Genomic DNA, 12819 nt, shown 5'->3' on the forward strand with positions numbered 1-12819 from the left:
TACCCCCATCCACTATCAAGGAACAAATGTTGTTTTGAATAAGACATCTTGTATGGAAAATATTTTCCCTTTGACTTTCATCAAAAGGTTGTGAAACTTGTCCAAGAAGTCTTCTCACAACTAACAAGTCCCCTTCAAGTGGACATTCGCTCTCTTCCTCACTAGATGTATGAGAATGCAATGAATGCTTTGGAGAATCCGAATCATGCTCACTAACTACAATGCCCTCATGCATGTACATACTTCGTTTGGAAGGACAATTTGCAGCAATATGACCATAACCCATACATTTAAAGCATTTAGTGTTAGATGTTCTAGTGGGAGACTTAGGTCTAGAAGTTGATGGCTTAGATTCCTTGGGTTTGAAAGAAGAATCTTTGGAAGGATGTTTAGAAAAAGAAGTTTTGTTTCTCCAAGACTTGGAGTAGTATCCATCATTGGAAGCATTTTTAAAAGAGTTTTTCTTAGCAAGTTGGGCTTCCACCTTCATTGCAAGATGAACTAAAGAGCCCAATGATGAATACTCTTGTAACTCAACAATGTCTTGAATATCCTTCCTAAGACCACTCACAAACCTAGCAACCATGGCTTCTTCACTTTCTTCTAATTCAATTTTAAGCACAAGCGTCTCAAGCTCCTTATAATATTCATCCACATTTAGCGTGCCTTGTTGAAACCGTTGGAGTCTCAATATGAGGTCTTTCCTAAAATGTGGGGGCACAAACCTAGCGCGCATATGATCCTTTAAAGAGTTCCAAGAGTCCACGGGAGGACCCTTGTGATAGATAATGTCCTTTACAATTCCATGCCACCATTTCATGGCATAATCACTAAACTCTAGGGTGGCTAGCTTGAGCTTATGCTCATCTTGGATCTCATGGATCTCAAAAATTTGTTCACACTTAGCCTCCCAATCTAAATACACATTTGGATCACTAGAACCATTAAAACAAGGTAGTTTGACCGAAGGAAGCTTGGACTTTGCATCATGGTAGAAGCCATTGCCGTAGTGAATTCTTTCCCCTTGGTGATGATGTCTTTGTCCATGGACTTGGGGTGGAGGTCTCCTTCTCCTATGCTCATCTTCACGGCCAACATCATTTGAAGAAGCTCTTGAAGATGGTCTATGAGAATGATGTCCATCATGGATAGAAGGAGATGGTCTAGTTTGTTGGACCTCCATCTTTTGCAATTTCTCCTCCAACCGTCTAATTGTTCTTTGAGCTTCATGTAATTCACCAATAATTGAAGCTTTGGAAGGAGAATTCTGCTTGTAGGATGCATCACTTGAAAATCCAGCCATTTGTAATTAAAAACAGCAAACACACAAAAACAGCAAACAAGTTAAAAATTAGCAAAAACAGTGAGCTGTAATGAAACTGCCGAAGTGAACTAAGGCTGAAAAAGATATCACTCTCAAAGAAATAATGTTCTTGCTCCAATCTGATCTTGAGGCCTTGGAATCCTCAAATGAAATATGTCAAAGCAAGCACACCAATCTTAAGAGCAAACCACCACAAAACCAAAGAAACAATAAAGACAAACAAGAAAAGGTATAAGCAAGGAAAAGGTAATTGCAAAAGGAATACTATATGTAAGACAAACTCAAAGAGTAAGAATGAAAGACAATCAAGAAAATAAAGAACTCAATGAGAAAAGTAGGCACACAAAAGAATACCTAAGGAAAAGCACTAGAGTAGATGAAGAAAACAAAAAAAATTTAGCTACTGGAAATTTTTTTTTATGCAAACTGTGTTTGATATTCACTGATTTAACTGGAACGTTGTAGAGCGAACTGGATTATGAAATTTATACCACAGAAACTTCAAGATGTTAACTCAAAAATGGCACTGGAATCAAATAAAAACAGTAAGCCAATTGAGAGAAATAAATTTTTTAAAATCGCTGCCAGATTACCGTATTTTTTTCGGCAGGAATGTACACTTTTTTTATTTTATTTATCATTTTTTGTGTACTTCATATTTTTGAATGATTCTTTTTTCTATTCTTTTCTAACACTTTGAATATCTCAAATCCAGAATTTCAGAATTTTACAGTACGTAAATCAGTTGCAATAAGGAAAAACAGTAAGCACTTTTTTCAGAAACAGAGGAATCCTAATAGGAATAAAAAACAGGATGATGAACTAGCAAAGACATAATAGAAAATGATGTACTAGAACCTTCAAGCTTTCTAGAACTTTTTGCAGATGGAGGAGATCCAACCATTTATATCAGAAACAGTTTCTGCAAAGAAAATTTTTTGAAGATAGAAATAACAGTTCTAGTTTAACCGGTTATTTGTGAGTGGAAACAATAGCTAAATGCATTGGGTTTTATAGCAGAGATTCCCTGGTCAAAGCTGAATGTATTCAACATAAAAACGAATCAAATCTGAGCAATAAAGCTCACATGGTCAGTAAAATAAAAAAGTACATATTCACATGTGATATTTGACCAAGCATTTAAGACAAATTTGATTTTCAAGATAGGTAGAGATCTGATCTATTAAAGGCTAATGTACCAGAGTTAAAATGTATTCAAACATCAATTAAAGGAAGTTTGACCATACACGTCACTAGGTTTAACAGAATCACAAAACCCAAAATTAAAAATAAAAAACAGATTCATCCAGAGCTTACCTTACATAAATAATCAGTTGTTTCGAGGAAACAATCGGTTAAACTTCTGTTCTGAGAAATTTTTTTGTTTTAAACCAGAAACACAGGTTGCATGTAATTATTACGTTTTCATATAACTGCAAGCTATAAAACATATGCAGAGAAGATGGAGCACATAGAGATCATTCATAGAACCATAGAGAAGCATATTGAATTAAACTTTGTACATTTATAGTTCTTAACAAAGAATGAAAGTTTTAATCCTTAGATTACTGATTTTCTAATTACAGAAGCTCCAGGAAACCAGCACAAGATTATGATATGTTGACAAGTACAGAACATCCAGTCCTTTCTGAACCTTTCAAGAGAAATCAAAAATCTGCAAAACAGAACTTTGTTAAATCTTAAGATTTGATCCCTTGAAGAATTTGGGAGCTTCAGTGTTAGATTTATCTTTTGTATTGACAATACATGTTGGAATCCACTTATAGATGCCTTTAGGTACAAGAAATTTACGAAACCTGCAATACCTGACAGAATGACCTTTCTTCATGCAATAGAAGCATGTAACAACCGGTTGAAACGATTTTTTAACCGATTGTTTTTTTGGAAAATTTGAAAAAGGTTTTGCAATTCTTTTCTCTTTGCTTGGAGGATAAAATCCTAAACCTGCTTTTCCAAAAAAACATTTCTGTGAGGCTAAAACATCTTCAAAGTTGGACCTTCCAGTTGTAAGCTTGTCCAAGGTTTTCAAAAGATAAGAAATCTTCTTTTCAAGAATTTCACAATTTTCACAACTCATTTTTTCACAACTGCAATAAGAATTCTTGCAGATGAAATCCAAATGTTCTAAATCTTCATTGGCTTTATATAGATCTTTCTCAATATCCTTAACTTTATTTTCTAACCAGTTATTTAATCCTTTCAACCAATTGAGAGAAAGGGCCAATCGGTTGGCTTCATCATGAGTTTCATAAAAAGCATTAAACAATTGATCATAGGTGGTACCTTTACTTGTTGAAGTAGAATCCACACTACTTGTTACTGATGCTAGAAGACACAAATTATCTTCCTCATCATCTGAAGAGCTTGAGGATGAGACATCATTGTCATCCCAATCTATATAAGCTTTCTTTGCTTTTCCCTTCTTCTCCCTTTTGAAGTCTCCCTTTTCTTTGACTTCATTGTTTGGGCATTCAGACTTAATATGTCCCTGTTCACCACAACTATAACAGGTATATTTATTAGAATTGAATTCACTAGGTTTCTTTGAGTCATACCTTTTAGAAGCTTGTTTCTTTCTCAAGAACTTGCTGAATTTTCTTGATAACAAACTTATGTTTTCCTCTTCACTTTCATCGGAAACATGTTGCTATTTGCTAGCTTTGAGTGCTATGCTCTTGTTATGGTTGTCTTTACTCTCTTGAACAGAAAGCCTTTGAATCTCCATTTCATGCTCTCTTGGTTTGCCAAAAAGAGATGCCACAGTCATTGAGGTGAGATCCTTTGATTTTGAAATGGCAGTGTACCGCCCTGGTAGTCGGAAGTGATGACGTGGCATCAAGCTACGGTATAGGCGTGTTGACGAGACGCCAGGTTGGCAGAAGGGAAGGAAGTCGGGGGGTTCGTGAAGTCGCCAGTTATTAAGTTGGCGTGCTCCGATCTCCAGCACACCAGAACCGGCGGTCACCGGGTTAAAGATGAAGTCGCCGGATGTAAACTCAGGCGACCAAGTGATCAAAGATCGCCGGAGCAAGCACATCGCCGAAGATGAGGGTGGTGCAGATTATGAAGGCGGCCGGCGAGACCACAGGGAAGGTGTGTACGAAGGCACCCTAGCTCGCCAATCCAGTAGAGATCGCACTCTAGGACAGCTATGCACAGAGTAGTATCATGCATAAGTAACTGCTGTAACTGCCAGGACGTGTACGGCTGGATGGCACGTGTACGGCTGGATGCGAGCCACGTGTCCAGGTGTGTAACTGCCAGGAGAGAGAAAGTGCCCAGGTATATAAGGGTTTCCCAACGAACTTCTGAGGTACGCACGTTCAGATTGTCTTCTTTACGCTTGCGAGTTCTTGAGTGTACTGTGAGAGAGAACGTTGCACGGTTCCTTGAGAGTTCTTGAGTGTTACTCCTGAAGTATTTGGTGGTTCAGTCACTGACTTGGGCGTTGGAGTGCGATCGGCCGCAGCGGCGCCGCTCTGTTCTTTTGCAGGTTCTTGAGGTGGAACGTGACGAAGGACGGAGGTTGAAGCGGCGCACACGTCGATCCAAGTTTGACGAGGTAAAGTTCCAACGTTCTGGTCAACAGGCAGGATCAGGCAGTAACCTTTGATTGCCATGTTCTATCAAGACACTTCATTACCTTGATGTTGAGTTCCTCTTCATCAAACTTCTTACCAAGGCTTATAAGGTGATTCACAATGTGAGAGAACCTCTTTTGCACATCACATATTGATTCTCCCTTTGCATTCTGAAGAGTTCATACTCCTGGATCTGAGCATGCTTCCTAGCTCTCTTTACATCATTTGTGCCTTCATGTGTGACCTCCAAGATGTCCCACATTTCTTTGGGCGAGCTACATTACGAAACCCTGAAAAATTCATCACTACTCAAAGTAGATGTTATAATGTTCTTAGCTATCCAATCAAATTTAGCTTTCTTAGATTTTGCCTCTGTCCATTCAGATGAAGGTTTATTAACTAAAACATCATCTTTCTTAACTTGAGGTACAAAAGGACCATTTTCAATTGATTCCCAAATGCCTTTGTCAGTTGAATGTATAAAAATCTTCATTCTAACTTTCCAAAATTTGTAATTAACTCCACAAAACAAAGGTGGTTTGTTTATTGAGGCTCCTTCCCCAAAGGGCATTTTATCAGCCATCAAAAGATTTTCAAAAACTTGAATAACTTTCACGATCCTTGCTCTTGATGCCAATTGTTAGGTTTTATGGCTATAACAAGAGGGGGTGAATTGTTTTCAAACTATTTTCACAAATACTTTTCCTAGAATGAAGCTTTAGCAAACAACTCAGAAAAGCAAATTAGAAAACCAATTCAATAGTCAAACAGAAACTGGAATCAGAATATTAATCGGTTAAAGTTGCGATTTAACCAGTTGTTTATGACAGCGAAAATTACAAACAGTTAAATAAGAAATGAGATAGAGAGAATTACACACAGAGATTATACTGGTTCACTCAATCACAGAGCTACATCCAGTCCTCGGTCAAACCACTGAGTTTTCACTATGCAATCAATCACAGATTACACAAACACCACACACAAATAGGTGACTTTGAATCCCACAAAGCCTACTCACCCTCCTTGCACACAACAACCACCTCAAGCCAGAATCACACTGACTTTATAGGATTTTACACAATTATACAAAATGTTATATGAACAATTATAAGAACTTGAACAGGATTAGAAAATACCTGGTAAAACATAATACACCAGCACCCTATTGATCAGTTCCTTGATAGACAACAAAGCACAAAGCAATCTTGCTAAATCTTGATGAAAAACCTTTTCACAAATAGTTTTGGTAATCTCTCAAATCAATCTCAACTCAGAGTATCAAAAGGGTTATGTTTCATCAATCTTAATCATCTATCATCATCGAAATGTTTGCAACAAAAGCATATTTATAAAACTTGAAATGCTAATGTTGGAGCAAATCAGTTAAAAACAGATTTTCAAAAAGTTGTTACAAGCACATACATTTTATCGGTTAACACCACGAATTAACCGGTTGAATGCTCTTGTCAGTTATAAAACAATTTTAAAACCTTCTTTGCCAGTTAATTTACAAACAACCGATTATCTCGACTTTTTAATCGGTTGTTTTTTCTTTTGCATGAAAAAACACTTTAATCTTTAAAAAGGATTGAAATGAGCTTTGTCTGAGATTGAAAAATGATCTTACAAAGATTCTAAACCCCAAACCTAAACCTGAACCTAAAACATCACTCAGCTTAAGGCTTCATGAGGATTTGGCACATCGAAGCTTCCCATCTTTAACAAAGGATATTAGTCTTGATTTGCTAATAAATCATTTAATGATCACTAACATCTTTCAGAATGTTAAGTCCAAAGAGAGAAGTTATGTTTCGTGTTCACAGTTCACAAAAATAGTTAGTACTATAAAAATGACAACATCATTTAATTAATCATATGTGAATTCTACTAAGTTCAAATTTGTTTTAATAAAATTAAATCTTTCAATAGTAGCTTTTTAGTGAAAATATCAACGCATTGGTGATTTGTCTTAATAAATTGTAATTAAAAACATTTTTCTGGAGAATGAAGTGATATCTCACTTCTATATGCTTAGCCTTTAAATGCTAGATGGGGTTCTTAGATAAATAAATTGCATTAGTATTATCACAATATACAAGTACATTATTTTTAAAACTAGAGTAATCCCGAAGTTAATATTTAACCCCCAAGGGTTGAGAGCAACACCCTATAGTTGACGTGTATTCTGCTAGTGGTAGATAGAGAAATTGAGTTGTGTTTCTTGTTTGACCAAGATACGAGACATGGTCTAAGGAATTGAAAACTTTCACTTATGCTCTTTCTCTCAACATGATCTTCAGAATAGTTTGCGTCGTAGAACCCTTTTAATTTGACACTAATATTTTACTGGTAAAATAAACACATATTAATTGTCCCCATAAGAAATCGAAAGATTTCTTTAATAACAACCTTAAGATGACACTATTAGGATCTGTTTGAATTCTTGTACAACGATAGATGTTATGCTTAATATGAGACCTACTGAAAGTGAGATAAAGTAGAGATCCAAGCATACCTCTATAGATCGTTTGATGTACTTTCTTACCATTTTCATCCTTACTTAGAATTTTATATGTGTGCATTGAAGTCTTCATATATATGTATTTTTGTTGATGAATGATGATCTCTTTTTCTTTTTTTCGAATTTAAAGCCCTAGAAAGAACTTAAGTTCTCATATCATGCTGATTTTAAATTCTCCCTGTATCAAATTAGAAAAACCCTTGCATAAGGATTCATTAGTAGCATCGAATATTCGTTTACATAAACTTGCAGTTTTAGAAAATCTTTATTGTGGTCTTTCTTAAATAAGGTATTATTAATCTTTCCTATTTAAAACCACTTCCAGAAGAAAATTGCTCAACCAATCATACCAAACTTTAGGAGTTTGATTAAGACCATATAAAGTCTTCTTAAGTTTAAAGACATTTTCTTGAATTAGGTATTATCAACCTTTCCTATTTAAAATCACTTCCTAAAAGAAATTTTCTCAATCAATCGTACCAAGCTTTAGGAGTTTGATTAAAACCACATAAAGCCTTCTTAAGTTTAAAGACATGGTTTGGGTTGGATGTATCTTAAAAACCTGGAGGTTGATTAACATAAACTTCCTCTTCAAAAACCTGGAGTTAGCTTTATTTCTTACCACTCTGCCTTCTTCATCTAATTTGTTCATGAGTATCAATCTCATACTAGTCACACTCTGATCAGATGGAGGTGGCACTAACATCTAGACATTATTTCTGATAAATTGCACTGGTGCAGATAGGCTAAAAAATTTCGGCTATTTTTACTGCCTCACGAACGCGATCTTCTTCACTTTCTTCTTCTCCATCGCCTACTTCCTCCTGCACCGGTTGCGCGACAACAGCAGTAGCGGCGACAATAGTGACAACGACAACGATGATGGAGCAAATGGGGCACATTGAAAACCCAAAGACGAGCGTTGAAGGCAATGAAAGAGTGGGAAGGGTGACGTTCAAGCAATGGCAGAAAAGAAACAAATAAGAGAAACCAATGGCACAAGGTTGAAGAAGAAGAAGAAGTAGAGAGCTCGAAAGAGACTTACCAATGGCATGAAGAAGACAATGCAAACTCGAGGAAAACGAAGAAGAAGCACCAGAGCAGAAGAGAAAATGAAGCGTCAGAGAAAAGAAAGTATGAAAGCATAATGACGCGCTGAGTTAGGGTAAAAAAAAGAGTATAAGAGGGCGGTTATTTGGTATAGCCGCCATCTTCAAACAAAGCGCTTTGTTTTAAGAAGGCAGCTATACCAAATAGCTGCCCTCTTAGGGGAAGTTAATTTAAAAAATGTCACCGCGTTTTGAATGAAAGCGTCCGACCGTAAAAGCGCCTTAAATTTAATGTCGAAAAAAGTCCTTTTTGCACTAGTGTTGATTCAACTCATGGTTAGAATCTAGTATTCAATCTGACAATACCTTTTCAATATTTTTGGGCTCAATTTGAGACACCATGGCCATTTCAACTTCGTTTCTAAAGGGTGATTTGGTTATGATGCCATCATTTTTGTCTCCTAAATTTTTTTCATGTGGATGAGAAGAAACATGTTTCTATTCCTTCTTAATGGTTTGTCATGAGTGAGATGGCACAAAAGATCCTTCATCTAATATGTCATTTTTCTTTCTCACTTTCCTATTGTGTGATCCCTTTATTTCATAAAGATACAAATCTACACTTCCTCTTTTTTCACTTGTCTTGGCAATCTATAAATCTAAAAAATCATTTTCAAGATCTCTAGTCTCCTATGAATATGAGAAACATCGTCAAATTTGACAATTTCGGTTTCCTCTATTTTTCAGATTAACCAAGAAATGTTTCTTTATCAACCTTGGAGTCGCACTTTCCAATTTGATCCTTGATTTTAAGGATATAACAAATGTAACCAAAAGCATGTAAATAACCTATGTTAGGTCATATGGAGTCTTTTCTAGAATGAGTCTTATCAATATTCTACTTTGTACATAGCAAGGTGATGGAGATCAAGCTCAAGTGGACATGGAGGCCAATCATCAAGAGCAAGAAGAGGTTGAGGCTCAAAGGGAGGACGCTCATGGAGTTCAAAGCCCACCTCAAAGGCTTACAAGGAGCATGTTCAAGGCTTTAGGAGCTAATGGACGTTTGTTTTCTCTTTTTGTAATTTCTTTGTTTGAAGGTGCTTAGAGGGAAACATAAGAAACCTCTTTTGTAAAAGCATCCTTAGGTTTTTAGTTTAGGAGACTTAGGGGGGTGCGTTTAGTAGGGAGGTGTAGATGTAATAGGGAGGTGCCAAACTAAGAGAGGAAGTCACACCTTCCTCATGCTCTAGGATTGGCGCCACTTTCATGTAATTTGGGGGGAATTTTGAATTTAATTAGCTTTGCATTTCAGCATCTCTAGGCTATAAATTAAGGTGTTGCCTTTGTATTTTTCAGATTGGAATTTTGAATTAGAGAAACTCTACTCAATTTGAGAGAGAATTGGAGAGCTTTGTGCCTTCCTCACTTAATCTTATCTTGAGTGTTCTTGGTTACCTCAAGTGGCGGCATAACACACTCATCTTGGAGTCTCCATCCTCTAAGTGGCGTGATCATCCAACCAATTCCTCCATCTTCATGAGTTTTCTCTTCTCCTTCCTTCCTTCTCCTTTTATGTTCATGTCTTAGCTTGTGTTCTTGCATTTTGAGTTCGGTATTTTAGTTCCTTTGTTGTTTTGCTTCGGTTCCTTTTGCTTTTGCCGATTGTCTTTGCTTCTTCTTCATTTCTAGTTGCTGTTTTTGATTCAATTTGACAATACATGGATCTTCCATGTGAGTTTGGGTTTTGGTACTAGTCTTGGTGAGTTCTTGAACATAGAACCTTGATCCAATTCTATAAAAAGTGCCTATCTCATATCCAACTCAAGTTGATTCCTAAGAATGTCAAGAATCATTCATATTGTGCTATTGGAATCACATCACAAGGAGTGTTAACTTCCTCTACCCCATCCCAAGTAAGCTTTTCGAGGTCTCTATCCTTAGCAATGGTTATTGTTTTAGGTTCCCAGATCTTGGGCATGTTGTCTAACAACTTAAGATTTATCTGTTTTAGAGAAGTTTTATCCAAGGGTTCTAATCCGTTTAGAAGAATTTGAATTATTCCAAACATGTCATCCACAATTTCTCCCTCCTTCATGGTTAATGCTTTAAATTACAGTCTTTATTTTTTTCACTTTCTTGTACTGGTACACAATACTCAAATTACAGCACCGAATAACGAAATTTAGTACGAAATCGTCGTGGAATAAAAGGTGATGGCAATTTTGAAAATTATTTAACGATGGTTCCTACACCTATCGTCGTTAATGTTGATTCTGAAAGACATACAACGAAGGTTCTATGATGAACCGTCGTTAATGTTAGATTGTGACACATATGACAATGATAGTTAGATGAACCGTTGTCGAATGTCCCTCTTAAAAATCCAAAAAATAACTCGTACCCCTCTTTTCAACCACAAGCCTTGCGCAGTCACTCAGTCTTTGCACTCCCTCTCTACACAAAATTGCTCATCCTCTGTGCCGCACTGCACCACTAAGCTCCACTGCTCCTCGCGTTGTGCACACACCTCCGAGCGTTACACCGCTCTACTCCCCGCGCCGCCCCATACAACTCTGATAATTGCTCTGCAAAACCACTAAGCACCGCTTGGAGCAGCAGTCTGCCACCCAACCATCCAACTCTCTTGCCCGAGCGAGTACGCTCAATTCAACCGTCTTAGGCCTCCTTCGCTGGGTGCGTTTCTTTCTCTTCCTCCACCGCTCAATTTTTCCCTAAGCGTCGCTCTCTTGCTTGCCTCTGCATGTGCTTCAATGATTCCTCCTTCACTAGCCTCGGCGAGTGATGACTACTTTACGGTAAGTGCACCATGTTGTCAGAAGTAATAATTAGTCCCAAAGGACAGATATCAAACCTATAAGAAAAAGTTGAATAATCGAGTAAAGGATTCACTAAATAGAGAATAAAATAATAAAGTTTGTTGGGAGTTTGTTATGATTGCAATGATTAAAAAGAAACAAGTCAAAGAGTTCGTCGGTTTAATGGGAAAAATTCGGATTGGGGTTTATCCTTCTTAGTCTTTTGTATTTTAATTAGCAAGGTAATATTTTATCCTTTGATTGATGTTGATGCTTGTATAAAAGTCATTTATGTCCATTCCTCGCATACAAAGTTTTTAAGAAAGTCTCCTCAATATCGATTCCTCTCATATTTATAGAAACTTCTTATTATTACGACTAGACGTTGATAACAATTAACATTCCAAATATATTCCTAGCATTCAAATATGTTAAGCATTATCATTTGGATCATAAACTTAGAAGTACTTTCCAGTCAAATCTAAGGATCTAAATCATAGAAAAAAGCATTACAAATTACAAATAAAATGACAATACCAATCATCAATCAAGAACAAAATATTATATTTAAATATCATCGAAATACATAAGAGTTTGAATAGATTACTCTTAATTCCAAATGGTAGAATTAACGACTTTTGTTGGCTATTACAAGCATGGAGAGCAAGAAAATTCGGGAATAAATCGTTCTAATTCAATTTATAATCACAAAATATGTAAAAAGGTTTAAATTAAGAAAGTAGGGGTTATATTATGGTCATTTTATCAATTAATATCCATGAGTGCCTGTATTTTAATATGAAATATTACTGAAATATGACACTTATCAACTCCCCCCAACTTAGAATCTTGCTTCACCCTAAGCAAAGTAAATGACATGACTAAATCACATTTGAATTTAAATATCAAAATAACTTAATTCACTAAACAACAGATTAAGTTAGAAACTTATGATGCTTTCAAATTCAAATATAGAAAAATATAGATACAATCAACTTTCCAGATCAAATAAAAACAATAAAATGACAATTCATCAAGCAAATTCTTCTCATATGCTCACAGGTAAGTGTTTTTCTCTATTTTTACTGAATCATAACAAATCACAGTTGCTTTTAGAAACATGAATCTTGAGGTTTTTTACAGGGTTATAATGAGGTTGGGCTTCCAAATAGTATTGGTTTTTCAGATAACAAAATGTACATCTTAGAGAAGAAGAATATATCCCATTATATTACATATGTGTTATATAATCACCATTTTCTTTTGACTTCACACTTTTCGTCATTTTCTTTCTACATATTCACGATTTTAACATGAATTTTTGTGTTTTTTTCTTTCTCTCTTTGTTTTCATCAATAGGAATAAATTCTTACTATTTCCAACAATTTGAGCTTTCAAGAATTAGAACCAACCATTCCATTTTCTATGTATTTTACATCTATGTTCTCCTTCCTTAAACATGCAAAAGGGTAGGAAAATATATCATTGAAGGTTTAGGGTG

The sequence above is a fragment of the Phaseolus vulgaris genome, chromosome 5 (genome assembly GCF_000499845.2).
Source record: "Phaseolus vulgaris cultivar G19833 chromosome 5, P. vulgaris v2.0, whole genome shotgun sequence".
In the NCBI taxonomy this organism is placed as follows: domain Eukaryota; kingdom Viridiplantae; phylum Streptophyta; class Magnoliopsida; order Fabales; family Fabaceae; genus Phaseolus; species Phaseolus vulgaris.